The 22,664-nt window shown below is 42.9% G+C and overlaps 1 pseudogene; it reads left to right on the top strand.

Annotated features, from left to right (window-relative positions):
* The window catches only part of LOC115469666, a 47,585-nt pseudogene extending 26,829 nt beyond the window's left edge, over positions 1 to 20,756 (top strand).
* The last annotated feature ends 1,908 nt before the right edge of the window (positions 20,757 to 22,664 follow it).

Here is a 22,664-nt window from a genome sequence, read left to right as displayed (position 1 = left end):
GCTGATGTTAAAGAGAAAGAAGCGACAGGTCTTGGCTATCTGCTGGATATGCACAGAGAAGGAGAGGGAGGAGTCGAAGATGACTCTAAGGTTGCGGGCAGATGAGACGGGGAGGATGAAGATGTTGTCAACTGAGATAGAGAGTGGAGGAAGAGGAGAAGTGGGTTTTGGTGGAAAGACGATAAGCTCGGTCTTGGCCATATTCAGTTTTAGGTGGTGGTTGGACATCCAGGCAGCAATGTTGGATAAGCAGGCTGATACTTTGGCCTGGGTTTCCGCAGTGATGTATGGTGTGGAGAGATAAAGCTGGGTGTCTTCAGCATAAAGATGCTTTCACATGCATGTGGTGACCTTTTATTTATTTATTTTTTATTTTATTGCATTTCTATCCCACACAGTGCCAGTGAATCAGAGACAAGTTTTGTATGTGCACACCAGAGTGTTCTAAGTTCCAACTTCTGTTCCTTCCTTGCCCGCAGTGCTGCGGCTCGAACCCAGAGAGAGACAGAGAAACGACCAGAATTTAAAAAAAAATGTACCAATACATTCTTGCTGAATTGAGTGGGGACAAGTTAAAGTCTTGCGGGGACAGGTGGGGACAGGTTAAATTCTTGAGGGAATGGGTGGGGATGGATAAGATTCTAGCGGGGACAGGTAAAAAGCCAGTTGTCCCCAAGCAACTCTCTACTCTGCACACAAAGGGCTAGGTTTACTAAAATGCACTATTGTGTTACCATTCATGAATGTGTGTCATTTACTGCAGGCCCCATTTTATACAATGGGACCTATTTTACTAATAACACGTGTTAATGGCATTAGCTTTTAGTAAATCTAGCTCAAAGAAGTACCATAGGAAAGTGTTCTATCTTTTCTCTTTGTATATATAACTATAACCCAAATACTATGTTTATGCATGCCTTCAAAGAAATGAAACAAATTGGTGCGGCAAGACTTCCCTTGGCTGAACCCATGCTGACTCTGTCCCATTAAACCATGTTTGTCTACGTGTTCTATAATTTTATTCTTTGTAATAGTTTCCACTATTTTGCCCAGCACCAACGTCAGGTTTACCAGTCTATAATTTCCCAGAACCTTTATGCAAATCAGCCTCACATTGGCCACCCTCCAATCTTCAGGTACTACAGACAATTGTAACAACAGGTTACATATTACTAACAGCAGATCAGCAATTTCATGCTTGATTTCTTTGAGCACCCTTGGATGTATGCCTTCCAGTCCAGGTGATTTACTACTCTTTAATTTGTCAAATTGGCTCAGTACATCTTCCAGGTTCACTGAGATTTCTTTCAATTCCTTTGCATCATCATCCTTAAAAACTATTTCCGGTACAGGCAGATCTCTTACATCTTCTTCCAAAAAGACAGAAGCAAAGAATTCATTCAGTTTCTCCGCTATGGCCTTGTCCTCCCTGAGTGCCTCTTTTGCTCCTTTGTGATCCAATGGTCCCATGGATTCCCTTACAGGCTTTCTGCTTCTGATGTACCTGAAAAAGTTGTTACTGTGAGTTTTAGCCTCTGCAGCAAGTTTCTCTTCATATTCTCTTTTAGCCTTCTTTATTAATGCTTTGCATCTGACGTGCCATTGCTTATGCTGCTTGTTATTTTCTTCGTTTGGGTCCTTTTTCCATTATTTGAAGGACAATCTTTTGGCTGTAATGGCATCTTTTACTTCACCTTTTAACCATGCTGGCTGACATTTTCTCTTCTTTCCACCTTTGCAAATACATGGAATGCATCTGGACTGGGCTTCCAAGATGGTATTTTTGAATAATATCCATGCCTGATTTAGTGTCCTAACCTTTGCAGCCAATCATTTTAGTTTCTTTTTAACCATTTTCCTCATTTTATTAAAGTTGCCCTTTCAAAAATTAAATGCAGCTACAGTAGATTTCTATTGCGGGTTCATCCCAGTGATGATCACTGTTTCCCAAGGGACCCAACACCGCCACCTCTCATACTATGCCCTGCACGCCTCCAAGGACCAGATCCAAAATGGCTTCCCCTCTCATTAGTTCCTGAACCAGCTGCTCCAAGAAGCAGTCATTTATTACATCTATAAACATTATCTCCATGGCACTCCGATATAACATTTATCCAGTCAATACTGGGGTAATTGAAATCACCCATTATTATAGCATTGCCCAATTTGCCAGCTTTCCTAATCTCTGTAAACATTTCTTCATTTGTCTGTTCTTTCTGTCCCTTCACACATTTCTATCCAAAATGATCCGTTGCTGCTATCGGTGTCATTTGGAATGTTTATTTTATTTGACTCAATTCTCTCTTTAACATAAAGCGCAACTCCCCCTCCAATTTGATCCTCTCTATCATTGCGATACAATTTGTACCCTGTTAACACAGTGTCCCATTGATTGTCCTCTTTCCACCAAGTCTCTGAGATGCTGTCAGACTTGTGAGTACTTGTGCCAAGTGGAGCACTGCTGAGCACGAGGACCTGCTTGGCGGCCAAGCAACCCTGAGGTTCACCTGTAGTGACCGCCATTCCCCGGAGGTTGAGCCCCCAGGTGCGGCCGGCCGGCAGGACTTCTGCGGAAAGTCCTGGTACAAGCAGTGTCTAACAGGCAGGCAGCAGGCAAGAGAGTAATCCAGGTACAAGCAATGTTCAAGAGTCACAGGCGGCCAGCACTGCCCTTTCAATGGAGGTAAGGAATATATTGTGGGTATGGCCTTGCAGATCTCACCATTTTTTCTTCAGGTCTTCAGCATTGCAGTTTTGGTGGTACACAGCATTGATGTACTGATAAATGCCTCATCAGATATTGATCTTTTCATTGGTGCAGTCTCTGGCCCCAGCAGTCCCGTACAGCATAATTTGGCTTCTTAAACCACTTTGATGGCTTGTCTTTAGGTGGTTAAACAAATAAATGTAACCTCAACCTCAAACCTTCATAGTGCCCACTTGCCTTCTGCACAAGGCGTCTCAGCTCACCCTGGCTGAAGTTTGGCTTCCTCAATCCAGCTCCTCTTCTCTGTTACATAATAGCAGGATTAGAGAAAGGATAAAGCATGTTCACACCTATTTTATAAATTAGCAGCAATCAGAAATGTATGGGTCCAACCAACAGGTGCTCAGTTTCTAGGTGGCCAAAATTACAAAATATGGTGCAAATGTGAGCACCTCATTCATATAACGCCCAAATGTGATGTATGCAAATGTATTACCAGTTGTAATATGTTGCAGGTCACCTGCTGGGGGCTGCTATCATTCCTGCTGAGGAAAAAGAGTTACACTTTCAGACATAACAATCTAAAATATACAGCTTATAATAAGTATAAGCCTAGCAGTAACCATAAACTTGTAGAAACAGAAATAAGCTGTGTCTGTTGATTTGTGATAAGGACAGTTGAAAACATGAAAATGATAAATAACCATCTAGTATGCCATTTGGTATCTATTTATTTTATTTATTAGGATTTATTTACCGCCTTTATGAAGGAATTCACTCAAGGTGGTGTACAGTAAGAATAGATCAAGCAATGAGCAATAGACAATTACAGCAGTCAAAATATTCAAAAACAATACAAAGTATGGCATGGTATACTATTTACAATGTCAAGACAATACGTAATAGAACATTATAGGTGATAGCGAAGGGTAAAGCAAAGATGTAACATATAGAAGAGTAAGAAAGTAGGAAGAGTTAGAAAGTAAGGTGATCATCACCAGCTTAAGAACATAAGAACATATTATTTATTTATTACATTTGTACCCCGTGCTTTCCCACACAATGCAGGCTCAATGCGGCTTACATAGTAATTTGCAATACAAAGTTATAGAATAGAAATTTCAAAAACAGTAGTGAAACAATGTAAAGTTGTGCTTGGTAGTGTATGATAAGTTGAGCTTGACAATATATGACTAGGAAAAGAGAGATTAGACAAGATAGGATAGTATGATTTGGGAGAAAAGGGGTAAGGAAGGATAGAAGTAAGGAGAGATGGAGAAGAGAAAGATGGGAGGTCGGTATCTAAGTCAGAACAGAATTGGGAGTGGAGGTTGGTAAGATATGTTGGGTCATTAGGGTAGGCTTGCTTAAAGAGATGAGCTTTCAGCATTTTTCTAAAGGGTAAGTAGTCATTTATTAATCGGATTGGTCTGGGTAGAGTGTTCCAAAGCTGGCTACCCAAAAAGGAGAAACTGGATGCGTTGTAGGTCTTGTATTTAATTCCTCTACAATTGGGAAGGTGTAGGTTATGATTGCCATATTGGATTTGGATCCCAAAGACTTGGCAGATCCCAAAAGTAGTTGCATTCCATCCTATTCACCTCCAGAGGTAGACAGTGGCTTTCCTCAGGTCTACATTAATAACAGTCTATTGACTTTTTCTCTGGAACTTCTCCAGGAAGCCCTTTTTAAACTGAACTACATTATCTGCTGTTACCACATCCTTCTGCAAAGCTTAACTATGTATGTGTTCAGTGAAAAACATATTTCGTCCTATTTTTTAAACTCACTACTTTGTAACTTTGTGGCTTGTATCCTAGTCTTCCTATGTTTTAAAGAATAAATCCATGTTCTTTTACCTGTTCTACTCCACTAGGGTTACCATATTTGCAGAGACAAAAAAGATGACACAATAAATAAAATGGTTGCTGTCTTTGCCCCCTCTTCCCCTTCCCCCTCCCCTCTTTGTACCCCCTTCCCCCCTTCCCCCTCCCCCTATGGTGCACAGCAGCACAGTCACCTTCCCCTACCTCCTGCTATATACAGCCACAAGCAAGCAACAGCTGTGCGGTTCACTCTCTCTCCCTTGCTGAAATCACACTGCAAGAGGACGAGAAAGTGAATGACTGTGTATCCGGCTGCTCCCCCTGTGCCTGCCTAGAGAGCAAACTGTTCATGTGAACTGCATTAGGCTGTACAGAGACCCACCCACAGTTCATGAGCAATTGGCTCTAGGCAGTGGCGTTCCTAGGGGGGCTGGCACCCGGGGCGGATCGCCAATGTGCCCCACCCCCTAGGTGCAGCGCCCCCCCCCCCCCCCGATGCAGCGCAGACCCCCCCCCCGGTGAAAGGACACCCCCACGAAGGAACCCCCCCCCCCCCCCGCCGGGTGCACGCCGCCGGAGGGGTGCCGCACGTGCCTGTCCTCCGTTGTTCCATGCTTCTTCTCTGCCCTGTTCCAGGGCAGAGAAGAAGCATGGAACGACGGAGGACAGGCGCGCGCGGCACCCCCCCGGCGGCGTTGGACCGCACCCACCGTCCCCCCCTAGGAACGCCACTGGCTCTAGGTAGACACAAGAGGAGGAAGCAGCCTGATATGCAGCTGTTCATTCTTTTCTCTTCATACAGTGCAATTTCAGCAGTACCCAGTTTTTATCATTCCCACCTTAGTAATGCCCTTATCCTTATTTGTCCTATTTGTCTGTCCTAATTAGATTGTAAGCTCTGTCGAGCAGGGGCTGTCTCTTCATGTTCACGTGTACAGCACTGTGTATGTCTAGTAGCGCTATAGAAATAATAAGTAGTAGCAGCACAGCTTTTCTATGCCTGTGCTGGAATTGGACTCTCACTCTGGGGACTCACCAGTGCCAGTCATGGGAGTCAACCCTGTTAGCAGCAGCAAGCAGACACTTCTGAGTCCTGGCACTGGCTCTGAGTCTGAATGGGGGAGGGGGGTCACTATCAGAGGCACTAGCAGCACAAGGGAGAGGGAAGTTACGACCATACTAGCGGAACACAAGGGTGGCTGGGGGGGAGGGGAGGTCAATGTCAGCTGTGCCTCTCTGCTTTCACTTCCAGAGCACATGGGATGTGAAAGGAGTGAGTGCATTGTGCAATGGCAGGCTCTGGGCATTAAAACCTGGACAAAAATTGTCACAAAGAAAAACTGCCCATACGCCCTGACAATCGCCAGAAAGGAGGACATGTCTAGGGAAATCCGGATGTATGGTAACTCTACACTCCATTCAGCTTGTTTTTCCACAAGTAATGCTGGCAACATGTTTGTTTCCTGTTCAGCTTAAAAGAGACTCTTATTGATAAGCTTGTTAAATCGTGCTTTATTCAGCAGCCTAGAATCCACACTGTTCACTGTTTGGGGCCTTCGTGCCATTGACTTCTCTCAATTAATGACCAGATGGCACTGTGCTCCTCTGACAAGCCATGCCTCTTCAGGGAAATGAATTGATGATAGTTTCACCTGTACAAATGGTCTCTGATGGATTCTCATTCACTCTGACCTACCCATTGCTCTATAGATGTTTTCAGGTGGGACCAGGGGTCTTTCCTATCTATCCACAAAGAGATGCTCTCATAAAGGATGTCTGCATCCCTGTCTCTACTATGGCTCCTACCTAAGATGAGGACAATACTGTTTGAGTAGGTGTGGATCTTGATAGAGGTATAAATGGTGATAACTATGTCCTCCTTATTGTAAGAGTAGCAATCCCTGACTATCCTGCATGCCTGTTGAATCATTACTGTGTTTCATATGTACCATTACCTACCACCATGTACATAACAGTCAGGGCCATGGGCATGATTATATTAGAGCAAATGCACTGTTGCAGTGCCAAATGGTGTGAATGCCTTGATCCCTTTAATGACAGTCAGGGATCCTATGACTGATGGCTTTCTATAGCTGAACCGCTAACCATATTCTGCATAGGGGTAGGTGTCCATCAGCCATTGAGGCACACTGAAATCTCAAGGTGTGTCACGCATCCAGCCTCCAAAGGCCTGCATATACATATATGTGTGAATTGCCCCATTGTGACAGAAGGTCAGTCATAGGCACCCTATATAAGAAGCTTGGAGAGACTAAGCTTTCCCAGGCAAAACTGTACCCTTCCACTCTATCTTGTTCATCTTCTGTATGCCACCCAACGCTGAAGTTGCTGCAGGAAGTGCTGCTAATGAGGGAGTTGGTGAAGGCGCAGAAGGTCTGGAAAGCAAGGTTTCAAAAGAAGGTGCCTGTTCACCATCTCCCACAGAGGTAACACTTGACTCTATCTGGAAAATGCTACAAAAACTGGACTTGGTGAAATACATCTACTGAGATAAAACTTTTCGGACAGAAGATAGAGGATTTAACTAAGGCAGTGGAACAAGTTAAACAAGATTTTTCAACTCAGGGTAATCAGATTCAAGGTGACTTAAAAACTCTTAATTAATTCAAAACCCCTCTGCTGAGAAGGATACCTTTGTGATTCATTGGAAGCTTGAAAATATTGAAAATTATAACCGTAGGCTGAACTTAAGACTCCTAAAACTTTCCAAGATCCCCTGGAATACCTCCTCCTGATTTATTCAAGAGTTATCTTATTACTATTTTGAAATTTTCCGCACAAGCTATTCCCCCTGTGAACAAAATATATTATGTACCTATATCTGCATGGAAATCCCAAGGAGACCTGGCAGGTGGACAAGACCAGGGGATTCAGCTGGGCATGAATAATTTCTGCCTCAGAGCTACTTTATTAGTATCTCTGTTTTTTGAGCAAGATCTAAACACCATTTTGAGATTCTATTGTAGGCAAGCATTGGATTTATTTGATGGTAAACATATTTGGATTTATCCAGTTACAAAATCTACTCAGGAAAGGAGGAAACAATTTTTGGCTGTGAGAAAAGAGACCAGACACCTTGGTGCCACATTTTTATTAGCATATCCTTGCAAATGCATGATCAAATTTGAAGGAACTAAATATGTCTTCTTTACCCCAGAGCAATTAAGGGCTTTTCTAGATGTGAAGAAGATTCTTTGAATGTTGTGCTATTGGACTTATTGGGAAATTATAAGGGGATTTATCCTGCAAGGCCTTTCTTTTTGTTTGTTTGCTATCTCAGAGCTTTTTTGAGTCCACTTCCCGTTTAATAGTGGTCTAAGGAAGATTTTTCTTTTGTTACTTGTTATTTTTACTGTGTTTCTAATGTAATTTTTGTTCTGCATTGCTTAAACAAGAGTTTATTTTATTTTATTTATTTAACACATTTATACACCACATTTTCCCACTAGTAGTAGGCTCAATGTGGCTTACACAAGATCATAGGGAAAACTGCAGTTCATTACAATACAATTCAACAATGTAATAGTATAATAGTAAACGATTACATATTGTAAAGAACACAAAAAAATTTAATCTTGTGATCATATAATTGAAATTTATAAATAAAGAATTTTTTTAAAAAGTCCTCTTAATTGTTTTTCTTAGTTTGTGCAGCCTGTTTCCTGCTGCAGGAGTCCATGAACTATTTATACTCTGGCCTGTTCTGGAGGCATTTGCAAAAGGATGCATGAAATAACAAATGAATGAAAAGAACAATATGGACAATAGCTGCACCGAGAATGTTATCTTCACCTACAGGTTCTGCAGAACCACTACTTCCTTCACTGGTGTAGGGAGTCCTGTGGTTGGAGTGTAGAGACCTCTAGTGCATCAACTAATTCAAGGTTCACTTTATCTGATAAATCACTTTAGGGAAAACCATCAAAGAGATGAACAATAAAATAAAGTTGCAGAACACAGGCCCTGGTGCTCAGAAGCAAATGCGGGTGCTGGAGGCCATTAGAGCCAGACTAGTGCCAGCATTTGCTAGTGCAGAATGCTCAGAGCGGATAAGTGTGTGAACCAATGAGCTTACAATGCAATGAGTATGCAAGTGCATGCTGATGAGGTCATTTCCTATTCCTCCCCAATACTCAGAGGACAGAGACAAACAAGGGCGCTCTTTCTGCTCTAAACCCTATGCCAGTTCCCAGAATCTGGGGAGAAAACATACCGGTCCCGCCGCTGCAAAACACAGGCTTGCTAGCGGTTTTCACAGAAGACAGTCCCTGCACCTGCTGGGGCCTTATCCCACCAGGCGAGCCAACTGGTGAGCAACCAGTCCCCATATTCTGTAGCAGTCAAATCAGAGTGGCTGCTTCCTCTTCAACAAGAATTTTTTTTTAAATAAGGATTTTTCTCAGGGGGGGGGGGGGGGGGAGCATTAGAATGCCTCCATCTCCTCTGCTTATATGGAAGTCACTGCCAAAAGTCCGGAACTGGGTAACTGGCACCACTTCCTCCTCCTTCCCTCCTCCCCCCTCTGGCATTCTGGGCATGCGTTCAAGAACTGTGTTTAATGCACAACTCTTGAGCACATACACCAGGCACTGTCCTCCCACCAAACTCCCTAATGCTCATCGAGGCTATGAGCGCGCCTCTATTTGCATCTCATTAGCGTTGAGCATTAGGGAGTTGTGCTGACGTGCCGCTGTTCCTGTGCTATTTCTCTGGTGCTGTTCAGTACAGCACTGGAGTTTTGAGCATCTGCATTATAGAAAAGAGCTATAATATTCAAAGGAGAAAAGACTAAAGGATGCCACCCAACTGCTGTGCTCCCATGACCCTAATGCCCAACCCCAAACATGCAGCACGGGTTCAAAAAGAACAGAACAGAGTCTAAGTATCGAAAGCCTTTTGAAATAAATGTTTTCAGAGAAAGTTTGAAGTTTTGTAGTGAAGTTTCTAAACAGAATGATAATTATAATAAGAGACCTCTTTATGCCACCCAGTACTTTCCAGAATTGGAAGGGTTCTTCTTACCAGTGAGACAATAATAGGAGAAGAGCTTTAACTGGAGAGAAAGCTGATTGGTAGAAATATTCAGCCCAAAGGCAGTTTCCTTTCTTAGGCTAGCAAAGCAATCGTACCACAGTGCTCTGCATTTTTAGCTGCATGGGCATTGTACAACTGCATGTGCTCTGGTTAACTAAGCAGGAGCACCACTAACAATTTAATATACCCAGGGGTCCGAGGCACAGGGAGGCCTTCAACAAATGGAGAATTAAAAGGTTATTAATGATCCTAGACAAGAACCAGAGCATTCAAAGGACAACCCCAGGATACGAGACTATGAAGTATAGGGCTTTATGGGGGAGAAGTGCCAGCTACTACATCTATGCCCAGTAACTAGAAACTGCAAAGTATTTGGTGAGAGTTGGGGAAAAGTGGCTCCTCATCTATTTTATTTATTTATTTATTAGGATTTATCTTAATGGGAGAGCCTCAGAATGAGGTGCAGAGGAGTTTTTTTCTAGCCAAGAGATAAGGTGACTTGTCTGTGCCTTTTATAAGTACATAAGTATTGCCATACTGGGACAGACCAAAGGTCTATCAAGCCCAGCATCCTGTTTCCAACAGTGGCCAATCCAGGTTACAAATACCTGGCAAGATCCCCAAAAAGTACAAAAACTTTTATGCTGCTTATCCCAGAAATATGCAGTGGATTTTCCCCAAGTCCATTTTAATAATGATCTATGGACTTTTCCTTTAGGAAGCCGTCCAAACCTTTTTTTAAACCCCACTAAGCTAACCACCTGTACCACATTCTCTGGCAACGAATTCCAAGTTGAGTGAAGAAAAACTTTGTCTGATTTGTTTTAAATATACTACTTTGTAGCTTCATTCAATGCCCCCCTAGTCCAAGTATTTTTGGAAAGAGTAAACAGATGGTTCACGTCTACCCTTTCCACCCCACTCATTATTTTATAGACTTCTATCATATCTCCCCTCAGCTGTCTTTTCTCCAAGCTGCTTTGGCCTTTCCTCATAGGGAAGTCGTCCCATCCCCATCCTCATCCCTTTGTATTAGTTTTAGATTTTGCATCTTTATAGATTCCACTCTGTTTCATAATTTAATAACTTCCAGTAAACTTTAAGGGTTCAGAACAAAACCTGGACTATGAGTCTGTAGAAATAGAAGTTGCCAGACTGAGTGTTCCAAAGACACATTAGCCTCCCAGCTTTACTACTACTACTAATCATTTCTATAGCGCTACCAGTTGTACGCAGCGCTTCACAATTGGACATGAAGAAAAGACAGTCCCTGCTCAAAAGAGCTTACAATCTAAATCAGGACAGACAGACAGGGCAAATAAAGCTTTAGCTTTAGTCCTTTAGGAGGTAGACCTACTCAGGACAGTGGTGCCTCCTAGGAAGTATGTACCCTAGGTCTCCCCACCAGAAATCCACCCCCAGTGAGGGACTACAGATCATGGCCACAGGAGTTATGTTAGTCCTAGTGCTGAGCCTAAGGATGGACACCTTTTTATCTTGCACCTTTGTGCAATGTGGGGTTAGTATGATTTTTTAAAAATTTTCCTTCCTTTCATAATTTTGTATTTGTATTTCCCGCACTGAATCCAATGGAGCCAGGGTAAAAATGTATAATGGGGAGTATGCAAACAAAGCACTAGAGAGATTGAATTGTAGGTGGATATTTTAGGCCGCATGCCCATAGTTCATACTGATAGCATGTCCCAAGGTTACATAATGCAGTTTCTCTGCCTTGTTCTATAAGGGACTGATGCCACCAGGGCAACTCATTTTCATACATAGGTAATAAGATTCATGTATAGGGTATTAAGGCAGCTAATACGCTCTGTGACTCAGAGCACGATGGGATAAAAATGCTTCATTAAGTGCTCATTATTTGCTACAATAAATCTTCCACATAGCCTCTGGTCCAATTTTAGTGATTGTTTTAATTCAGTGGACTTCTCTGCCTCAGCCTTGCTGTCAGCCTCAAACTGGCTGAATGAAACCCTGCGTAAGAGCTTGAGGCAATGGAAAATAGAGTGACTCACTCCAGGTCACAAGGAGAAGTCAGAGTCTATGTCTCCCCTTTTAATTTATACATGAGTGAGTGCATTGATAGTGCAGTGGACTGAGAACCAGCATAAACCAGGGTTCAAACCCCACTGACTCTTTTTTTCACCTTGGCACTTCCCCCTCCATTGCCTTAGATATAAGCTTATTGACTTGGGCTGTCCCATGCTAAGGGAGTCCCAAAGCTGCCCAGTACTTAAGGAGATACAGCTTGTTGGGTTCTGGAATCCCCTCCCAAATTTCTGCTCATGTTTAACACTGATTTTAAAGGAAAGCATCTAGGGACTGATGCTCAAAACTACCACCAGCAGCTAATGTGTGGTTAACGCTGGATTTATGCACATTAATGTGCATTAAATGCTCAAGTGGTTTCAGTGTGGGTATTAACTCATGCTGAAATCATTACCAGAGACCACATTAAAATGCATTGAAGTGCATGTTAACGCAGTCATTATCCATATCACAGCCATGCTAAAAAAAAAAAAATGTTTTTGCTAGGTCCGGGACAGAGTAGAAAGGTTGGTTGAGAGGAACAGGTGTCTAGCAGCACTGCATCTCTCCTGTCCACCCAACTACCCTGCCCAGGACTGCTTCCTGCATTGGCTCCATTCTATAGAACCCCTCCCCCCCCCCCCCCCCCCCCCGAGCCAAGCCTGGCCTGACCTCTGACCCTCCTCCTCTGATAGTAAATAAAAAAAGATTCCCTGGAAATCTAATGGCTTCCAGGACCCCTCCCTCCCACTCACACAAATCCCTGACTGAATTGCTCCCTACATAGTCAACAGATGGGTGGGAGGTGGTATGGAGGCCATTAGACCACCCAGAAATCTTTTTTATTTAATATTGGGGGCAGGAGCCAGGCTAGATCAGAAGAGGGGTCGGGATGGGTGCTGCTAGACATCAGGGATATTTTGGGGGTGGCAGGAAGAGGTAGCAGGTTGGAATTGGGGGGTAAGCATACCACGGCATGTGCTTTATTCTTTTAAACATCAACTTTCCTCTCAGTGCCTGAACCATTCACTGCCTAGGCACTGACAGGAAAATTAACATTTAGCATTAAGCTGCAGATTACTTCCGTGATTTTAACACTAATTTGCACACTCATTAGATAGAACATGCCATGGCTATTTTTTGTGCTAATTTCACGGTAAAGTGAGGTCTCTACTATGAACCTCCTAGTGCGCCCAAATGTAACTTACCTCAAACTATTACTGAGAAGGCAGGTGCTAAATCTAAGATAATAATCTTGCAAGCAGATTTAACTAAATTAATATGGCTGTCAAAATAATATACTTATGTACTTATGATATTCAGACAGATGCCCAGGTAACTCGGCAGATAAAGTTAGGATAGCCTTTATTTATCCTAAATGATTCACTTACTTATCCAGTTAGCGGATTGAATATTGCTGCTAACTGGGTAACTCCTGACTCTGCCCCTGGATCACCCTGGTGCTACCCGAACAGTGTGCGGCAGTAAGAGAAGATTTTCAATGGCACTGCCTACGTGGCTCTGAATATTCCTTCCTGAGGTGCTCAGTGTGGTTTAATCAGGTAGGAGCCTCTCCTGCCTGGATAAGCCCTTTTGAATATCGGCCCCATAGTGAATTGAAGGGTCCTTGTGCGTATTGGTAAGGATCTGTATAGTTCTGCAGTTATTAATGGTAATGTTTTAATGGAGGTCAGCAGGATGTGACCTTCCTCACCACCTTATATATGCACAGCTGGTCTTGGGACCTCAAACAGTTCCTTTCTTTTCTTTAGGAAATGTACTTTAAAGTTGCACAAATTGGCCAGTTCAAAATGCAGCAGTGTTGAAATTTTTCCACGAGGCTGTTAATATTAACACTACATAAGATTCCTCTTCAGGTAAGCAGCTCTGCTTCTGTCTTGAGTGCCAGCTGCTGCAGCACTTCAGCTCAGAGAATTACTCTGCTTCTCGCTTCAGATACAAAGAAAATAAAGTGGTCTGACCACTCTCTGATAATATTTGAGTTGTGTTTAGAGGGGCCAAAATTGGAGAAACATATGAATGAGAGGAAGATCAAGGTCCATCCTAAGTTTCAATTGCAGGATTTATGGAGGATATGGTCACCGGGATTATAGTTTGATGGTATAGATTCTGTAGATGGTACAGTGGACTATTGGAACATGCGTTAGAGACGGTAGCACCAAAGAGGGAGGTTATTGCTAGAGATGATTATTGCCCATGTCCATGGAAACTACTACTACTACTACTACTACTATTTAGCATTTCTATAACGCTACAAGGCGTATGCAGCGCTGCACAAACATAGAAGAAAGACAGTCCCTGCTCAAAGAGCTTACAATCTAATAGACAAAAAATAAAGTAAGCAAATCAATTAATGTGTACAGGAAGGAGGAGAGGAGGGTAGGTGGAGGCGAGTGGTTACAAGTGGTTACAAGTCAAAAGCAATGTTAAAGAGGTGGGCTTTCAGTCTAGATTTAAAGGTGGCCAAGGATGGGGCAAGACGTAAGGGCTCCGGAAGTTTATTCCAGGCGTAGGGTGCAGCGAGACAGAAGGTGCGAAGTCTGGAGTTGGCAGTAGTGGAGAAGGGAACAGATAAGAAGGATTTATTCATGGAGCGGAGTGCACGAGAAGGGGTGTAGGGAAGGACGAGTGTGGAGAGATACTGGGGAGCAGCAGAGTGAGTACATTTATAGGTTAGTAGAAGAAGTTTGAACAGGATGTGAAAACGGATAGGGAGCCAGTGAAGCGACTTGAGGAGAGGGGTAGTATGAGTAAAGCGACCCTGGCAGAAGACGAGACGGGCAGCAGAGTTTTGAACCAATTGGAGAGGGGAGAGGTGACTAAGTGGGAGGCCAGCAAGAAGCAGATTGCAGTAGTCTAAACGAGAGGTGACAAGGGTGTGGATGAGGGTTTTGGTAGAGTGCTCGGAAAGAAAGGGGCGGAAAACATCTGTAATAGTTCAGGTGCGGCATGAAGTAAGATAAACTGAACATAGGTGACGTAAAACAAAGGATGTTGATGACTGTGATAGTTATAAAATCTACATGTTGGAATATGTGTGGTTGTGTGAGGATGCGAGGAATAATTACTATCTGCAGAGAATATCTGGAGCATTAAATATTAAATAGGCCTAAGGAGTTCTATCAAACTGTACCGTTTTTGTTAAATGGGTACAAAGGAAGTAGTATAAAATGTTTTGTACATTTTTGGGATCTTGCCAGGTATTTGTGACCTGGATTGGCCACTGTTGGAAACAGGATGCTGGCCTCGATGGACCTTTGGTCTTTCCCAGTATGGCAATACTTATGTACTTATGAATGTTGTGGGACCCAATGCTGAGCTGTATGCTGCTTTTTTGGTGCAGAAAATAGACATTTTGAGGAAGTGTTAATGAATTACACTTTGAGTAGTTTGAATGATGACAACACTGCAGATCTGGTATGGACTGAGTTTGGATCAGTGGGTACGAGAGAAATAAAAATGGTTGTATGATCTGTGACATCAACTCGAGCATTGCAGGATCCTTGTTCATCAGGGATCCTGCAAAATCTTTCATGTGAGATAACATCTTCAGTTTGTTGGATTGTAAATAAGTCACTGCATGATGGTCTTTTTCCTAAATTTTATAGAACCGAATAGTTATAGACCTATATCTGTTAATCTATTTTTGGGTAAGGTTATTGAAAAAGTGGTTCTTAGACAACTTGATGAGTTTGTGGAGCAAACAGGTAGTCTTGATTCCTGCCAATATGGATTTCGACGTGCGCATAGTGTGGATTAGTCTCAACAGTGGATCAAATAAAGAGAGAAATGAACGATAACACTTGTTATTGTTTGGTATCGTTAGATGTTTTGGGAGCTTTTGATTCAGTCGATTTGGATCTATTACTTGTTAGATTAAAGGATTTAGGGATTGGTTGGCAAGTTTTGTGCTGGTTTACTTCTTAAATGACTGAAAGATCTATGGTTATTCATAGTGGGGTGCAACTGTCAGGTTTGGTTAATGTAAAATGTAGGGGTGCCACAGGGGTCTGCAATGTCGGCACTGTTATTTAACATCTATTTAGTGTCACTAGGTAAACTATTGAAGTCATTGGGAGTATTCTATCGTTTTTATGCAGATGATGACCAGTTTTGTTTCCCTGTACGATCATGGGATATTAATTTGGATGCTCAGTTAGGTAACTACATGACGAGTGTATGGCAATGGATGAGACAGAATGGACTGGTGTTAAATGTTTCAAAAATTGAGGTCATGATTATTAGTAGGGAGACATTACAATGGTCAGAGAAAGTGTGGTTAGGAAATATATATATTCCTGTGAAGAAAGAACTGAAATTGTTGGGGGTTGTTTTAGATCATAGACTCAATATGAGAGCACAAGTGAATAATGTGGTTCAAATCGCCTTTAAACATCTGTATATGATAGTTAAATTGAAACCGATGATACCTATTTATGATTTCAGATATTTATTGCAGAGCATGATACTGGTGCGACTGGATTACTGCAATACCCTGTATGCTGGAATGTCATCTTTGGGTGTGTGGGCATTGCAGATAGCTCAGACCACAATGGCTCATGTCGTTGCTGGAAATTAAAAATTTTCTCATGTATCCTCAATATTAAAACAACTACACTGGTTACTGATGTTGTGAAGGATCCAATTTAAGCTGTTAATACTTGTTTATCAAATTTTGTATCTTGCTGCCCCATGTTACTTGAAGGAATCTTTCAGGCTTATTTTTGAAAGAGAAGGGCGCCCATCTTTCGACACAAATCGGGAGATGGGTGTCCTTCTCCTAGGGTCGCCCAAATCGGCATAATCGAAAGCCGATTTTGGGCGTCCTCAACTGCTTTCCATCGCGGGGACGACCAAAGTTCACGGGACGTGTCGGAAGCATAGTGAAGGCGGGACTGGGGCGTGCTTAACACATGGGCGTCCTCGGCCGATAATGGAAAAAAGAAAGGCGTCCCTGACGAACACTTGGCCGACTTTACTTGGTCTTTTTTTTTTTACGACCAAGCCACAAAAATGTGCCCTAAATGACCAGATGACCACTGGAGGGAAGACATCCCCTTACTCCCCCAGTGGTGACTAACCCCCTCCCACCCTAAAAAAAAATTTTTTTTAATATTTTTTCTAGCCTCTATGCTAGCCTCAAATATCATAGCCAGCTCCATGACAGCAGTATGCAGGTCCTGGAGCAGTTTTAGTGGGTACTGCAGTGCACTTCAGGCAGGCGGACCCAGGCCCACCCACCCCCTACCTGTTATACTTGTGGTGGTAAATGTGAGCCCTCCAAAACCCACCACAAACCCACTGTAACCACATCTAGGTGCCACCCTTCATCCATAAGGGCTATGGTAGTGGTGTACAGTTGTGGGGAGTGGGGTTTGGGGGGCTCAGCACACAAGGTAAGGGAGCTATGCACCTGGGAGCTTTTTCTGAAGTCCAATGCAGTGCCCCCTAGGGTGCTTGGTTGGTGTCCTGGCATGTCAGGGGGACCAGTGCACTATGACTCCTCCCATGACCAAATGGCTTGGATTTGGTCGTTTCTGAGATGGGCGTTCTCGGTTTCCATTATCGCCGAAAACCGGGGACGACCATCTCTAAGGTTGACCTAAATGTTGAGATTTGGGCGTCCCCGACCATATTATCGAAACAAAAGATGGACGCCCATCTTGTTTCGATAATACAGGTTTCCCCGCCCCTTCGCGGGGACGTCCTCAGAAAAACTTGGGTGCCCCGTTGAATTATGCCCCTCCATGCCTATCAGCCACAATGGGTATGAGACAGCTATGAGACTTTCAATGGATGTTGTGAATCAATGACATTATTCTGACATGCGGGGCTACAGCCTTTGTGTTGGCAGCAATTTTGATATGGAATGCACTTCCTGACCAACTCTGCCTTTGTGGCAGGTTGACACAGTTTAAGAAATCCTTAAATACTCACTTATTTGTGGCAGCCTTCTTTTGAAGTAGTTATAGTAGTCATGTGATATAATAAAGAAGTCAAATTTTTTTGTATTTAGTCTAGTCAATTAAGTCTGTAATCTCTTTGTAATTCCGATAATATTTTAATGTGTATGTTCATAACAGGAAACCACTTAGTTTTTAGGTGGTTTATAAATTTTTTAAATAAATAAATAAGAAAGTAAACTTGAAAAAGCCCAGCAGATTCCTCTTACTTTATTGGTCTTTCAACTCAATCTGAACCAGGGCTGGGAGCTGGCACCATAAACATTCATTTGCAATAACTTAGAGAATTTCCCCCTTATGCTATCCCCTCTCAGTCTTCCAATGTGTGCATGAGACCATGATACCTTTTCCTCTACCATACACTCTTTAGCTGTCCTGATATAGAAACTGGGTGCAGCCCTATAGTCTGCATGAGATACAGGCCCCACAAGGTTTAAACCTCAAAAAAGCTGGAGCATACCTGGAGGAGAAAAGGGGTTAGAGGGAATGTGACTCTCCTTAATCAAGGGCTGCTTCTAAAACCTTGATATCATAGGCCTAAATCCAAATCCAACCTCACCACTGCATGACAACCAACCTCCTCCACTAGACAAGGAATTGTGAACACTGTGTTCAACAATATCCCTAGCCCCAGCCAATTGGAGAAGCAGAACACCTGAGCTACAAGGCCAGTCCAAAAAAACAAATACCGACCGAACCAAATTAGGGGTGGACCAAGGAACTTCCAGCAGTCAAGTATAAGAAACACTCTTTTATTAACAAAGCACAGTTGTCGGTGACAGGGTGCTGGGCTCGATGGACCCTTGGTCTGTCCCAGCATGGCGATGCTTATGTACTTATGTACTTAATGTTGGTTCTTTGTCAACAAAGGAGTATTACACTCGACTGCTGGAAGCTCCTTGGTCCATTCCTACTTTAGTTCTAGGTCAGTCCAAAAAAATAACTTTCAACTGTAAAATTATATTCTCCTGAGTAGGAGGCACAAGACCATGCCCTATGTGCCAGGTTGGACTTTGTGTTCTAGCCAACAGAATTGCCTAGTGGTTCCCTCATTTCGTGCTGTTCGGATTGCCCATGTATGTTCTTCTGTATTTAGTGTTCTTGGGCCTAATTTTTGGAATACCCTTCCGTATTATCTTATTTATTATTTATTTATTTATTACATTTGTACCCCGCGCTTTCCCGCTCATGGCAGGTTCAATGCGGCTTACATAGTAGATAGGGTTTCAGTGTATTGCAGAGAGAATTACAAGCTGTAGTAAAGCTGTAGTAGCGTAGCATTCGATTTGAGTGCTCCTATCAACAGTTTAAACAGGATCTTAAAACTTATTTATTTCAGAAGGCTTTTGGAACTTCATCTCGTCAGACTTAAAGGCATGCTGCACCTTCTGAACTGGATACCTGAAACCGGTGGAATAATCTTTTAATTCTTTCCTGTCCTATTATATTTATGGTGTTCTTTTCCTGATCAAGTGATTGTGTTTTAGAATGATTGTAAACCGCACAGATGGTTCTAATGTGCAGTATATTAAGCTTTAATAAACTTGAAAACTTTAATTCAGCATTCTTCACCCTTAGGGGTGCATTTTCAGTGAGGCTAATTTTCTATTAAACTGAACTCCAGTAAAATCCTCATTCTTGGCACTGTGTTGGGCCAGAGGGAAATTTGTTCCAGGAACTACATGACATGACTGAGATCTTATTGACGAAAATGCAAATGCTCTTGTTTTCCTACTTATGAAATTTTGTTAGGAAGTTTGTCCTTCCCCCCCCCCCCCCGAGCTGTAACCATGACTCCAGATGGTTCTCTCTACATGAAGCATTTCCTGTTTCCCTTAAACATCAGAATGCATTTGTTGATGTGAAAAATAGTTTAGATTTTTGCTTAAGTAGTTCAAATTCAATTGTATTTTGACATACCACAAGTCATATTTGATGAAAGGAAGGGATAATGTGCAGATGCTGTTGAAAAGAGTGAAGTGTTTGGCCTGGTGTGTGTGGAATAGGGAGATTAGATAAAAACACTGGAAGGCCTGAGTGGAGGGTTTGGTGGAAAATAGTCAAATATTTAAATGAATTCAAAAGGAGATTGAGAGCCAACGTTCAGAGATAAACAACAGTAAAAATTGATCTTTTTTTTTTAACTGGAAAGTAGTTTAATGGCTGTATTCTGGACCAGTTGAAATCTTCTGATCTGAGTTGGTCATGACATAAAGAGTTGCAATAGTCCAGTTTTGAGATGACAAGGAGCAAAAGAAGGATACTTAGGGCAGGGGTCTCAAGCATCAAACTAATGAACCATATCTGCCTTAGGGTGAAAAAGCTTCTCTGAACAACAGAGAAGATTTGTTTTTGAATGGAGATGAGCTGTCTAAATGGAGCTACAACCTCCAAAATGGACTGAGAGTCAATATAGTTGAATTTTGATTCTCACATCATATTATTCAGGGAGAAAAAGGACCTCAGAAACCATAAGACAAAAATACCTTCACATAACTTTTCTTTTGGTATTCTATAACAGCTTAGGTGCACCCTGAACTTCAAAGACTGAAAAAGAAATGTCTTAACCCTTTAGTGTCCAATGTTCCCATCAATCTGTTCCCATATGGCTTATTACAGGAACATTGGACACTAAAGGGTTAAGAACAGTAATTGCAAGAAAATGATGTCCTCTTTCTGTCTCTTGACCTGTGTGATACCTTGGAGTCCCATGAAGACTCAACCAAAAGAGTTCTTCAGCATTTTAGCAGAATCAACATTTTGGTGAACAACAGTGGCCACTCCCAGTGCTCCCTATTTATGGACACAGATTTGGATGTCTATAAGTCTTTAATAGAACTCAATTACTTTGGTACAATCTCTTTAACCAAATATGTCTTGCATCACATGATTGAAAAAAAACATGGAAAAATTGTCACGGTGAACACTGTGGTGGGATTTATTGATGCTTGTCTCTCTTCTGGATATTCTGCAAGCAAACATGCTTTTCTGGGTTATTTTGACAGTGTTTGGACTGAATTGATTGACTATCCAGGAATAACCATTATTAACATTTGCCTTGGACCTGTCCAGTCACAGATTGTGCACAATGCATTCTCTGAGAACGTAACAAAGGTTAGCAGTCCTTTAAAACTGGCATGATTCCTGAAGATGGGGGAGTGGAGGAGTGGCCTAGTGGTTAGAGCACCAGTCTTGACATCCAGAGGTGACCTGTGATTTTGGGCAAGTCACTTAACCCTCCATTGCCTCAGGTACAAACTTAGATTGTGAGCCCTCCAGGGATAGAGAAATACCCAGTGTACCTGAATGTAACTCACCTTGAGCTACTACTGAAAGAGTGTGAGCAAAATCTAAATGAATAAATTATAGCATGGGTGTCCAAACTCAGGCCTCAAGGGCCGAAATCCAGTTGGGTTTTCGGGATTTCCACAATGAATATGCATGTGATCTATTTACACGGAAAAAAGAAGCAGTAGATCTCAAAAAACATGGCCATGCCAGGCTTTTAATTATCTATCTATTTATTTTTCTAGTGGTGAATATATTGAACATTTTGTACATTTTGCACATCCTGGAGGTTTTCTTTTTTTTTTTTTAGATCTACTGCTTCTTTTTTTCTGTGCTGGATCTTGTGGATCAATTGCCTATTTGTTGTTTCGTGATCTATTTACATGCACTGTCTCCCTTGTATGCAAATAGATCTCATGCATATTCATTGCGGAAATCCTGACAAACCGACTTGGTGAGGGCAAAGGTTGGGCACCCCTGCGTTATAGAATTGGTGCTTAGTGCACCCCATTGTGGTGCCTGGATCATGGTGTCTGTCTCCTTAGGGGGTAATTTTCTATAGGTTGCCTACAATTAGGCGCTGGGTTGCTATATTTATTTATTTTATTTATTTTTATTTTTGTTACATTTGTACCCCACACTTTTTCCCACTCATGGCAGGCTCAATGTGGCAGACAATGGAGGGTTAAGTGACTTGCCCAGAGTCACAAGGAGCTGCCTGTGCCGGGAATCAAACTCAGTTCCTCAGTTCCCCAGGACCAAAGTCCACCACCCTAACCACTAGGCCACTCCTCCACTCCCTGGGCTTCTGCCATGGAGGGACCTGCAGAGATTCTCTGCTTGCACAAAGCCTTGGGCTGTCAAGATTTGTTGACCCTCTTGCACAGTAGTGATGTATGATAAGCACAAGTCCTATAACAGCAATTATGTGTGCGATTGCCAATATAGAACACTAGTGTTAAGTCCACAATTATGTGCCTAACTTTAGGTGTGAATACTTACACTAGTCAAATGGCTGCTGTAAATGCCTGTGCCTAGCTGTATGTACCAAGGAGGTTTGATAACAGGAGACAGCATGATGTCACAAGGTTGAAGCCAGTCTCCACCTATTCCACCCACAGAGGTTTTAATTCTCCCCAATGCAGGCACTGCAATCTCATCTCAAAGCAATAAAATTGATAGAGTGACAAGCTCCACCTACTGGCTTCAGCCCAACGGCTGTCTCCTGTTATCAAACTTCTTTGGTATGTACCCATGGGCATAGTTTTGGGGGGGGGCGAGGGGGGCATTGCCCCCCAAACGCAGGGCTGGCACGGTGCAAGGCAGCTCTCCGATGATCCCTCCTTCCTGCCCTCAGCTACCCGACTGACAGCCCTCCTCTCCATTCCTCCCCCCCCCCCCGCCGCGCGCTTAACCCTTTTACTTTCATGTGCAGCGACTGCAGTGAAGACAACACAGCGGGCTCACCTCCTACTTCTCCCTTCCCTCACACAGTGTCCCACCCTCATGAAAGCAGGAAATACATCATCGCAGAAGGCGGGACACTGTGTGAGGGAAAGGAGAAGCTGGAGGTGAGCCCGCTGTGTTGTCCTCTTCACTGCCGTCGCTGCGCCTGAGAGTAAAATGGTTAAACGCGTGGGGGGGGGGCAGGAAGGAACGGAGAGGAGGGCTGTCGGAGAGCTGAGGGAGGGCAGGGAGAATCGCTGGACATGGATGGGAGGGGAGGGCAGGGGAGAGAAGAAATTGTTGGACATGGAGAGG

Source organism: Microcaecilia unicolor, chromosome 4 (assembly GCF_901765095.1).
Source record: "Microcaecilia unicolor chromosome 4, aMicUni1.1, whole genome shotgun sequence".
NCBI lineage: Eukaryota > Metazoa > Chordata > Amphibia > Gymnophiona > Siphonopidae > Microcaecilia > Microcaecilia unicolor.
Note: the sequence above shows the minus strand (reverse complement) of the source record. Positions and strands in the feature narration are given on the sequence as shown.